A 13727-nucleotide genomic window follows, 5' to 3' on the forward strand; every position below is an offset into this window, starting at 1 on the left:
AAAAAAAAAAAAAAGAAATGACTTAAGGTCTACCCTTGTGATATTTTGACTAAAGTTCTGTGACCACTATGATGTTGGAACTGAAGAAGTAGCTTTCAGTGTCACAGAGATGAGAACAACAGAGGCAACTCGATTCTGGTTAGAGGGGACTAAAAATCGGGTGTGATTAATAAGAGATCAGTGTCAATGAGTAAAATCCTCAGGACAGTATTTTATCAAGATCATCACACAGAATATGTAACATGTGGGAGAGGTAGTGAGGTGTAGGAATGTCTATATCTCAATCTGGCAAACAAATTCTGGCAATGCATAATCATACCCACCAGGTTTTGAAGCAAGCAAGATACAAGACTGGGAGATTTGTGTAGCAGCTGAAGCTGGGCACTTGTGTGGCAGGGTCAGAGTCCCTGAAAAGAGGCCCAGGAAAGTCATTTGTATAAAGTACAGCCTCAGTTGCATTGACAGTTCAGGATATTAGAGGTGCCGGAACGATGAACTGTCTGCTGAGAACAGTAGTGGGTGTGGAATGTAGCCAGCCGTAGCTCACAGCTGTAGTTGGCAGAGCTGGAGAAGTGTGTTGTCCTTTAGTGATATGCTGGGGCATATCACAAGCGATTTCAACATGTTGGACATTGGACCACAGTATGTGGATTTGCATTGTGAGACTGTATTTATACTTTGGATGATTGTAACTGCTCCTGGCTTTTGGCTTTCAAATAAGAAAGAAGATAACCCATTTTTACTTTTATAGAAACCAACAGTTAACAGGCATTAAAATGGCAGAGGCAGGGGGGGAGAAGAGAAAATGTAGAGCTCAATACAAATCGATTTTTAAAAAGAAAAAAGAGATTGTCAAAATAAAAAAATAATAAAAAAAAAACCAGTGGTGATGCTAGCTTGACCAGTCACTATGGTAGGTAGTAGTATTCACAGCTGGGTACGATTTATGGTAACTTTTCTTCAAATACCCTGAAACTAACAAGTATAGATAAAGCTTCTATGTCAGTATCAGTTTTATTTCTCCTTCTTCTATGACTCACATTCATGAAGTCTTTAGCAATTGTGTCATACTTACTATCAAGTTTCTGGAGTATTAAGCAGTAGCACTGACCATAGATTATAGTGTTTGGGTTTTAGGCGACCTTATTGGTCAAAAAAGTCAAAGGAAATAACCATTCCTGTCACGTGAGTTTTAATGTGTTTGTTGGCCTTTGGAATCAAGTAGGGTCGGTGTTGCCTTGTTATAGGGTAACTGCATTTGGCTATGTTTGCAACTCTAGTGGGATACCACACATCCAAGAATGTGTTGACAGTACTCATATTCTAGATGTTTATTTTATTTTCATTATAAATGACACAAACATGAGTGGCTAGGGAATGTGGGGTAGATTGGGGAAGAGCTGGAGGAATGGGTGAATGAGACCAAAACACACTGTCATTGTATAAAACTTTCAAAGAAATAATGAAAATTTAAAAGAAAAATAAGTTTTGAAAACCATCAGACTTTTACCCTGCAGATTATGATTCACTGCTAAATATTGAAAAGAAAAATTAATGAAAGCCCATCCCACTTTGTTTTTAATATTTAGTTCAACAAATATGATTAATATGATTATTTTGTTGTTTTCATTTATGAAATTCAACAAATATCGATTTAAGTATCAGACAGTTTTGAAATACTTTAAAATCTGATATTCAAATATTTATGCAAAGACAAATAAAAGAGGTGGAAATGTTAATAGATATGATGATTATTTCGAGAATAACTTAACAGTTTTTATACTGGTGAAAAATACACAATGATATAAATAAACTGATAATCATGTACTTTATACTGAAAAATCTGTATATTATTAGCACTTCAATGATGAACCAAAATTTTATTAAAGAAAAATAATAATATGGTTGAGATTGAAATAAAAACTCTGAATTGATAGTATTCTTTCTCCACAGAGTTTTATAGTGGTTCATTCTGTGTGTGTGTCCCCTCACATTTTAAAATTCATTATTTTTTCTATCAGTAATATCTGATGGTGATAGCATGAGAATGTTGTTTTTTTTCTAACTTCATTATTTAAAACATGAACATCTGTACAATTTATAGTTAGGGACTGAATAAAATGAATTTTGTTTGGTTTTTTTTTTTTTTTTTGGTTTTTCGAGACAGGGTTTCTCTGTAGCTTTGGAGTCTATCCTGGAACTACCTCTTGTAGACCAGGCTGGTCTCGAACTCGCAGAGATCCACCTGCCTCTGCCTCCCGAGTGCTGGGATTAAAGGCGTGCGCCACCACTGCCTGGCTATGAATTTTGTTGAATATACTATCCTCAACCATAAGTCTTAGAATAAAATTTTGGAGTTATTTGGCAACACTTTCTTAATCTTTTAAGAAACTCTACGTATCTAGAAAAGAATTTTCTATTTTGTGTTTTCACAGCAGTGATTTAGTCCTTTGCATCATGGTTCTCATTAATTCTATGTAAATAAAAATTTTCTCTTGCCGGGAGGTGGTGGCACACACCTTTAATCCCAGCACTCGGGAGGCAGAGGCAGGCGGATCTCTGTGAGTTCGAGACCAGCCTGGTCTACAAGAGCTAGTTCCAGGACAGGCTCCAAAGCCACAGAGAAACCCTGTCTCGAAAAACCAAAAGAAAAAAAAATTCCCAATAAACTAATGACATCTTATTATAGTTTAATTAGCACATTTCCATTGTATAGAATGTGATTGTTCACCATTTTATATACAGTCTTTGACAAAACATCTCTTCTAATTTAAAATTTCTAATTGGCAATTTTGATTATTTAAATTAAAAATTGTTTTATGTATATAAATCCTTTTCTTTTTAATATCTGTTATTTCCAACATTTTCTCTAATTTAAGTGTTTGAAATTTTTTCTCTTATAAATATTGTAGTACAGGAGAAAACATTGCATAGAGTCTAGTTACGAATAATTTAAGAAATTCTGTTTCTGTATTACCTGTAAGAACACTGCTTAGAACTAGATGTTAAAATTTTATTATGGTTTTATTAGTATTCAATAATTTCACATTTTACGTTTAGATGAGAATGTAGAATTTTGATCGAAGCCATTTGTTTGGCTTGATTTTTTTAAGACTAATTAATTTCTTTGTGACTATCAACAGTAAATAAGGCACACTTGTAGGGGTCTCTTTTTAAGTTCACAGTGTTGTGCTTCAACCAAAAGCAGATATTTTTGTTTATTCTTAAGTTTAAGTTATTCTGACAATCTTCTTCAAATATACTTGACTTAATCTTTGTTCTTTGATTTTAATACAAATTTATGAATGATTCTGCTAAAATATTATATTAATCTCTCCTGATTTTAATGCAGATTGTAGATTGTTTTAAACTTACATAATCTTTTCATTTTGTGTAATGTTACTTATATTTATGTATCAAGGCTAACAACCTTTTACTATTAGATAACTAATTGCTATGCTCTTCCTAGGGAAGACTATTTTTTCCCACTTATTGCATCCCTTATTTGCCTGTAGTTCATTGTGTAGGGTCGAGGTCTCCTGATTTTTCTCCTGCCATGCATGTCAGTTTTAAGAAAAATTTCTTTATTAAGTATCTGGTTAATATTCCACTGTGTAGATACATATTTGCTTTATCCAGTCATCAGTTGATGAACATCTAGGTTGTTTTTAATTTTGGACTATTATAAAAACAGCCGAAGTAAGCATGGTTGAACAAGTTCCTCTGTAGTAGGGTGAAGCACCATATGCGTATGTCCAAGAGTGGTATAGCTAAACATTGAGGTAGATGTATCCCTAGAATCCTGCAGAATGATCACTCTGTTTTCTCTTCTGACTCTATAAGTTTTTACTCCCATTAGCAATCACCCTGGATAAGGTAATCTAAACCCAGAAAAACAAATATGGTACATATTTATTTATATGTAGATGTTACCTGTTAAAGAAAATTGCAATGCATATAACAACAGAAGTTAAGTAAGAAGCAAGGGCCTATGGGGAAAGAAAGTGATTTATCTAAGAAGATACTTATGCATGGATTAGATGTGTGTAGGGGGACAGGAATGGGACAATCAAAAGAGGAATAAGAGAGAGAAAAGGTGAATAAGGAAGGGAATACAGAAGTAAACCTCTGAAACTAAGGATCATCTAAGGGGTCATACGGAAGCCTAATACAGTAGAAGCTCACTAAAAATACATAAATGAAGGTGATTGAAATCACCAAAGTAACAGAGGAGATGGAGCCTCAAACAACTATCTCTCGTCACCAATGAAGCTTTCAGTATGAGGACTGGTTTATATTTTACCAAGTTGATGGTCACAGGGCCCAATGGTACCTCTCAAATTATCCAGGCTATTGTTTACTCTTCATAGACTTGTAATACAGTCCTATTGATGATGTTAACACCTATACAACTCATTGAAGAAGCTGAGTTTGTACTCATCTAGCGTCTGCACCCCGGTGCACTACCACTTGTTGAACTGGAAAGAGCTGTGCATGCTACCAAATGAGAACTGTAAATATCAATCCAGCTACAAGCACTTAGATCTACAATGGTGACTTTCCTAAAATATGTGTTAGTGTCATAGTGGCACAAAGCTTGCAGTACTAACCAAGCAATATTTGATTTGATTACCTGACTCCTTCCCACTACTCTTCATCTTTACACAATTATTCTTGGAACTACTCACATAATCTCTGTCTGTTTCTGTTTGCCTGCCTTTTTGTCTGTGTCTCTTTCACACACACACACACACACACACACACACACACACACACACACACACACACACACACACTTTGTGTATCTGAACAGAATATGGAGTCCACAAGTGAGAATATATAAGTAACTAGTGACTTTGAAATCTGCCTTATTGCTTAATATGAGGATATCCCAATGTTTACATTTTCCTGAAAACATGATTTAGTTCTTCTATGCGGATAAAAGAAACTGTAGCGCATCTACATACCAACTTTTCATTATTCATCCCTTGATGGATACCTAAACTGATTACTAACTTGTTTGTGGTGAGTAGCCCTGCATCAAACAAGCATGGGTCAGTGTCTGTGTGTTGTGCTTACACTGGGTTTTTTCACTATTCCCTTGGGACTTGTATAGCTGGATACTATTATAGTTTTGTTTTAAGTTCTTGATGAAAACCACAAAAACAAAAGAGGTAGTGAGAATAATTTACATTCAAGTTAGTGCATAGGGTGTGGTGTTTAATACATATTTATTTGTCTTCTTGTTTTGGCATTTTAAATTTCAGCCAATCTCTTGTACTTTTCAGTCCTATCTAATTTGTAGATTTTGAATTGAAGTTGATCCATAGGGGGTACACTGTTTTATTTAAATTAACTTGTGACATATATGTTGCATTTCCTATTCTTTCCAAATTGATTTTAGAGTTCTCATTTCTGACTTTGCATTCATATCATGGTTTATTTTCTTTTCATAGATTACTTTTCATTTGTTTTCAATAGTTGACTTCAAATTATTGTACAATATAATTCATAAAACAAGTGATGCTCCTAAGAATATCTGCCATCTTCTCAAGCACGATGATCTCAGCAAACTGAGATAATAGATGCACCATTCCAGGCCTCTACCCTTAGCTTGCTATCCAAGTCTTAGTCCAAAATGCCACAATTTACTGTAGGATCTGTTTTTATAGGAAGCATTAATTTATATGCATTGATAGGTTCTGTTTAATTATTTTCTAGACTTCTGAAGATGTATTTTAATCTGAAGGCCATCTTATGTGCTATGCTAGATGCAAGTTAAGCAGGGACTTTTCCATCTGAACAATGATATCTGACCTGTGGTGAACTTTGTCCTGGAGAACAGCAACACTGTACCTCATTTAAAGTAACCACTATTGCCTGACATCTTTCCAAATAGTGTTTTTGATTGTATTTTAGTTTGCTAATTTGTTTTTGTGATTATATCATATTTGAAATACGTTTGGCATTTATATTTAATGAATAAAATTGCTTCTGAAATTTTTCCATCGAATTGTTTTAAGAAGGAAGTTTAATAGACTATTTCTATTCTACCACCATTTTTATTCTAGCCAATATGTTTTCAACTATTTGATCAAAGTTTGTAGAGCTGAGATTCACTTAGGTGATTGCTCTATTTCTGCTGTTAGACTATCTGTTAATGCAAGGCTGAAAGTGTGCACACTGCTATTTCAAAATAATGTTGGGGATCACAATATGCTGTTGCCTTTAACCATGTTAGACTGAGATTTTATAAAAAGCTTCCCACTTTCTGAGATTACTCTGGCAGCATCCGTGGCAATGAGAGTATATTCTATGGATTCAAAATAAGTTTGCTGATGCTTAATAATTTGAAAACAAATATATTTCAAGCACAGTTACTTAGAGATCTAATGAAATAAAATTCATTTATACTACACATTCTGTATGTTTAGTCTTTTGGTTATTATGTACTGAGGACTTTTTTTTTTCCCATACAGTCTGTTTGGTGTTCTGTGTGCTTCTTGAGCCAAGTTAGATATCTCCTTTTTTAGGTTAAAAAACTTTTCAATCATTTTCTTGAAAATATTTTATGTGCCCTTGACATGGGTTTACTCTCTTCTTTTTCTTATTATTTTTGTATCTTGTCTTTTCGTAATATCCCAGATTTCCTGAATGTTTTATGTCAGGATATTTTTAGATTTACCTTTTTCTTTGACTGAAGTAATCATTCATTCTACTGTGTATTCAATTCCTATGATTCTTCCATCTCTTATAATCTTCAGTGAAACTTGCTTCTGGGGGTTCCTGTTTGGGTTGTCATTTTTTATTGCCAGATTTCCCTAAGTTTGTGGGATTATTTTTATTGAACCTATCTATACTTTGAGTTGTTAAATGGTTTTATTCTTTGTCTTCCACTGTTTGTTTATGTTTTCAAAGATATCTTTGAGGATTCTACTAATTTCTTCTTGAAACACTGCAATGATATAAGTTTTATTTCAAAGTCTTTGATAATGCTTCAGCTATGTTGAAATCCTCAAGGTCTACTATGGTTGGGTTGCTGAGCTCGAGTGAATACATATTTGCTGTGGGAACTTCTTCAGCCAATTGTCTTTAAGATAACAGCCTGCTTGGGCATGGTATCTTGTACTATAAATGTAGATGTAAAGCTTGCACAGTCTCTATCTCTCGACATCTGGATTTAGTTCCTGTTTCCCACTTGTGCAGAGGACTGTGATCTTTGAGTCAACTCATAAATAAAGAGCCATTTATTATGCTGAATTTTGAGATAGGATGGGACTACTTTATAGCATCCATCTACATCCAGCACCCACATGAATCCTGTTTCCACCAGGGCCAGTTCAAAAAGTCAATAGCCCAAAGGTTAGATCAGCACCAATGAATGAATGTATTTCGTACATAAAGAATATTGATACATTTGACTGTAACCCTGAGATTGGGTAGGAGAAGTAGTTTCCAAAGGTATGAGAGTCACCAAATGTCTAATGTTTTAATTATAGTAGAATAGGACATATGAGAAGGGATTATAGCAAGGCATTCCTAGAACTAATGTCTCCTCTAAGAATGACAAAAATAGATGGTCTCATCTTTCTGGATTAAGTAGAAAGTGTGGCAAAGGCTGACATTGGATCAATGAATGTAGATCAACAAACGTCAAATAAGACAACCCAATATCATCACGAAAATCTTTGGGGGGCCTCATGCAGGCCCCCAGGTCAACCATGGTCCAGTCATTCCCAGTCACTGTGGAAGACACATCTCACCAGGAAAATATAAAATTCCAGTGCCTGTTGTAAGAAAACATAGTGTTTTGGATGATGAAATAAACAATGAGAATAAATTAAAAAATTCCAATAGGAAATAGTAAATGTATATTTTGGCAAACTTCTATAAATGATCAAATACCAAACTAAGAGTGTGTATATACAACATTGTATTTGAGGGATTACTAGACAAAGGTGTAGATGTAACTATTATTACTCCAAAATCTTAGAATCCAAATTGGCCTCTTCAAGAGGTAATGTTCAATTCCTAGGAAATAGAACCCCATCTTAAGTGAAAGAAAGCATGAGATGAGTTGAATGCATAGGGCTAGAATGATAGAGAGGAAGGCTGAGGCCATATTTGGCTAATACTACAGTGAATTTATGGGATTATGATTACTGCAGCAGTGAAATACCCAGAATAATATTCCTGCACTCCCAGAAATTAAGGCTTATGGGAAGACTATTATAAGGTACTATTAATAAAAAAGTCACCATGCATTCAGGATGTACAAGAAAACAAAACAACTAGCAAATCTTCAGAGGTATCAACAGCCATACATTTAAAATGGTTAACTGAGAAACCAATATGTATTAAACATTAGCCCTTAACAGAAGAGAAAATGCAGGCTTTAGAACAACTGGTAAAAGAGCAACTAGATGCTCACCATGCTGAATAATCAACCAGCCCCTGGAATTCTACTGTATTTGTGTGAAGAAATATGCTTAAAAGAAATCCCAAACAACTCAGAATTGAGAATTATAGATGGTTGTTTATTTAGGGGTAAACTCACAAATCAGAATCCTCTGCTAGAACAGAGAACAGAATTGAATTCTGCAGCCAGAAAAGAGGCCAAACATGCTTTACACTGGCATAAATAGCATAAGAGGCCACACCCCCATGAGCTATTAACTTAATGGCTATTGGCTGTATGATTGCCTATAGCATTCCCCCTTTTGTTTATATAAGAATGTTCTAAGTCTAATACAAAATTATATACAATAAGAACAAATATATTCAATAATTATCCTATCCTAATGAGTTTAAATCTTGTATAATAAATAAGTTGGCCAAGTCATGAGAGAAAGTAACTACAACTATCTATTCTTCAACCTCATCAAAGATGCAAGAAGGAAAATAATATTACTTCAATAAGCAGTAAGTACAATAAAGCAACTTCCAAAATGTGTAACAAATGACAGAGACAACTGGTTACTGGGTAATCACCCAAAGTCTCATTTGCAACTTTGAAGCAACCAACTTTGGCTGAGGCCTAGAGTAACTGACAGACCATTTTCAGGGCAAGAACGTTTTCAAAACTGTCTTACCCTGTCTTGGAAAGGTCAGAAAGTCTTGCTTATCCATTTCCAAATATCATATAAATTATCAGTGGTTGAGGCATGGGCCGTTTTGCCATGAAGAAAACAATCTCCAAATGGACTGTCTTCTGTGCTCAACATTCTCTCCAGAATAGATCAGTGCTTCCAGGAGCAATAGTGTCTCACTTCAACAGAACCCTAAGTTATTTAAATGCTATATTCTACAGCTATTTGAAGTTGTTGAAGACTACCTATCTATACTGAATATATACTCTATGTATCTAAAAAACCTGATTAGTCTAATCATAAGTATGACAAACACAGATGACTATTGATCCATAATTCTTAATACTTATATAACTTAAAGAGTAAGATGTCATACTATAATATTATAAAATAAACAACTGTGTAGCAAATGAGGACAATGACCTCAAATTGAAACAATGTATAAGTATGTTTTTCAGACGTAGAAATGTACACCACAATATGATAAATATATCCTAAAATTGTATCAATATACAAAAATGTTTTAAACAGAGGTAGAAGCATGCATGCATACATATGGCCAAATAACTTTGCCTAGATATACAAATATGGTGGACAAGAATAAGAACATATTCAATACAGTTTAAGTTTATATCAATATATAAGAATCTATACCAATATAAATTGCCTATAAGAAGTAGCTCATAAGTATTCACTATTACTCACTATTATTATTAGTGTGAGTAAATGTGCACTAATTTATTATCCCATCAAATTTCCCTTTTTTTTCAAAGAGATCCCTGAGCCTACAAAAAACCCCCAACCCTATACCACTTATAATCCACCCCTAAATGGTTTCCCTAACCCTGAGGAAAAACTTTGTTGGGAGAGGGGATTTTGTCTTCTAGAATTACTTCAAAATGTCTTGGGGGCGATGTTCTTTCTACGGGATCCTGTAAAAGTAAAATGACAGTTAAGTTCCAAGATTACTGTCTGGTACAATTACAAATAGTCTCTGGGTATTTGGTAGGGTTTTTCTGAGGTTCCTCTTTGGAGGTCTGGCCAGAATGTTGTGAAAAAAGTGCACCATTTCACCTAACGAAGTTGGAACCATCTTGATACTGAAAATAGGTCTTACAGTAGTGCTATCAGCATCATGATGTCATATCAACCAGGAGGAGTACTTGTTGTGGGGACCCATCTTCTTCCTGGAAACTTCAAAGATTACTGCATGAAATTTCATTGTCCATTGCAGACAACTTAAACATTATTTATATAGACATATACAGACATATATATTCAAAGAAAAGTACAATAGAGACAAAAATAGATATGAAGAAAAGTAAAATTTTAACTAAATTCTTTTTTTCTGTCCTATATCATGGCTCCTGACATAAGACAAAAACTCTGAATTTTTATTTTAACAACATGCTTGGATTTAGAGAGGGATAGAGCCAGTGTCCAACTCCAAAGCTAACTCTCTCTCTCTCTCTCTCTCTCTCTCTCTCTCTCTCTCTCTCTGTGTGTGTGTGTGTGTGTGTGTGTGTGTGTGTGTGTGTGTGTGTGCGTGTTTAAATGTATGTGTATCAATATCTGATCTCATAAATCAGATTCCTTTTTTGTGATGTTCCTTAGCGGATAGTTAATTTCCCTTCCATCAGCGTCTAAACATCCAGGATCTCTCAAATTTTTGAAGATGAGTCCTTTCCTGCAAAGGAGAGAACCCTGCACAAACCCTATATGCTTTCCTTACCACCTGTATGGTTGTCAGCATTTTGGATGAACTGTCATTCTATTTTTCAAGAGGTGTCTCCTTTTCAAACCAAATCTTTATTAATTTTGATGGTATCCATAGTTTTTCTTCTCCTGTGGAAATATGAGCAAAACACCTTCCCCAAGGTAGCACATTTCCTGGCTTCCATTGTGAGGCCAACACATCCTTGAAATAAACCAGTTGATTTAATTCAGAAGACTTTTCTATTATCCAATGTGTCTCTGTTGCTGTTGTCATTAGCATTAAGAAAATTCAAGGTTAATAAAGCATATTTTTATTTATTTCTGGGGTTTTTTCCATCTTTTTCTGTTTGTTAACATATCATTTATAGTTCAATTTGATCTTTCTATGAATGCCTAATGTGTAGGATTGGGTGATATACCTTTAATATGCTTTATATTATAATAATCAAAAACTATTTCATTTTCTTAAAGACATATGCTAGATCATTTTCTGTCTTTTTTTGTGCAGGTATACCCATGATAGCCATAACTTCCAATAAATACGTGATTACTAAATTAGACTTTCTTAGCTGAAAGGTGTTTCCCACTGAAAACCTGAATAAGTGTCAATGGTATGGTGTACATATTTTAATTTTCCAAATCCTGCAAAGTAGAACACATCCATCTTCTAGATTTCATTCCTTTGAGAACTCTTTGGGATAATCTTTGCAGGGAGCAGTATTTAGTTATAGAAAGAGCAAGTAGGACATCTCTTTATAATCTCCTTAGCTGTTGCCATGTAATTAAAAAAAAACTCTTTCTTTAAATTTTTGCTTTTGATGTAATTTTTTAATTAAATCCTGAGGCCTTCAGCACTTTTCCAATCATTAATCTGTCAATTTCTTAGGTGCTCTCTTTCTCTTGGTTGCTATATTTGGTTTCTGTTCCCCATTTGTGTAAAGGACTGTGATCTGTGAGTCTAGCCCTAAATAACAAATCCTTAATTATATACAATTCTGATTTAGTGTGAGACTACTTTACAGTGTCCATCTACACATTCCTGGCTATTACTGACTTTGTTTTTATAATTATTTCTAGGAATCTGGACTTGGGCTGTTTGCAATTTTATATGGTGATGTATTTTTTTCTATATTAGGTTATTGTTTTGTTCTATTTATTTATTTATTTATTTATTTTTGTTTTTGCTTTTCCCAGGTTTCAGGCAGGTGTGGTGGCTGGATGTTCCCTTGCGGGACATTCTTCTGGGATCCTGCCAGATGTTGCCACAGGGTTTCTAGGTGAAAGTGTTTCTAGATATTGGGAGCTGATCATAAGTGATGGGGATAGGCTCAGAAAGGGTGTGAGTGCTCCCCAAGAAGGGAGGAAAATCAAATGCTCTCCTAGGATCTGCTTAGTCCCCTGAGTATGGGGAAAGATAGTGAAAAGACCATAACAGATAACTACTAAAGAGCTGGGTATGGGAGTGGGAGGTTGAATTTGAAAGAGTGGCTGGAGCATGAATATATGAAGATTGCTTACCATTTCTGGTGGTCCATTTGCTTTCCTGGAAGGCTTTTATGTCAGGTTTCCAGGTAATGTCTGCTCGAGTTAGGGCTTGAGATAACAGAACAAGTGGGGAAAAGGCTGGAGAAGATCTTCTGTGATCTACTGAATTTGGGGGCAGAGAGGAAGGGGAAACCGGTGCTAGTGGTATTTTATAAAGCTGGTTGTGTGACTGGGGGATAGAATTTGCAAGACAGTATAGAGAAGCAAATGTGCAATTGGCCTTTCAGCTTCACAGATTAGAGTGGCATACAGACTCCCTGAGCTATTTTTATGTTCATGAAACAAAATGTCTATGAAAGTACCTAGTCCTATGTCTCTTCAAGTTTGTCTAACATATATTCTATTAGAGATAATTAATTCAGCTACTTCAATTCAAACGTACACACTATAATTATCTAGTTTTAGTCTTTGAACATTCTATAAGTACAGTTCATTGTAATCACACCTACCCTTATCCACCCTTTAACTTCTCCTGTGATCTATCCCCAATCACCCCTCAAAGCTGTGTTTTCTGTTTTGTCTTATTTAAATGCATATAACTCTCTTAGTCCAATTAGTATTTCCCATATGCACACATATGCTAAGCACTGAAGTGTATGTTCCTGGTGAAAAATGATGCCACCTCTCCTAGCAACTGTCAACTGTCTGAAACTTCCCAGATGGATGTGAGGCCTTTCCAGTCCTTTCAACCCCCTGTGCTGAAATATAACTCACTTTATTTTCTATGGTAGTGTACAGACAGCCAGAGCTGTTGAGAGCTTATAAGTGTATCCTGTCATACACAGAATACAGCACTTCACAGAAATTCCTCTAGTCCTTGTATTGTTATCATCTTCCTTTCCCGCCTTCCAAGTTTCCTGGCATTTAACAGGGAATAGGGTGTCTTGTAGATGTGCCATTTGGGGATGGATGTTTCATAGCTACTTATTCTCAACACTTTCATCTGTGAGTTCTTTGTAATAACATCTAATGAAAAAAAAAAAAGGAATCTTTCCTGACTAGAGGTAATCTCTCAGAATGCTTTTCACCAGCTTAGAAAGATGGTGATAATAAGGTCTTCTATAACTATATAGCTATATATATTTTAAATAATGTTTGTTTTCTTCTGAATGTCAAATATGATTCACATTAAGGATACTTCTGATGTTCTGCTAATTCCTCAAATAACTCAGGCTTGCATCATTTTTAATTTACCTTACTTATATAATAAAATTAAGCATGACATTCGTATTAAAGAAGGTAAACATCTATACCATAATTGCGAGGCAGAAGGTAAGTCAAACTGAAAATGGGAAACAAATCTGCTTAAAATTCATGGTCATTATTTAAGGGAAAATTGTTTCAAATTTTTCTGGTAAATTTTAAGATACATCATAA

The sequence above is a fragment of the Microtus ochrogaster genome, unplaced genomic scaffold (genome assembly GCF_000317375.1).
Source record: "Microtus ochrogaster isolate Prairie Vole_2 unplaced genomic scaffold, MicOch1.0 UNK4, whole genome shotgun sequence".
In the NCBI taxonomy this organism is placed as follows: domain Eukaryota; kingdom Metazoa; phylum Chordata; class Mammalia; order Rodentia; family Cricetidae; genus Microtus; species Microtus ochrogaster.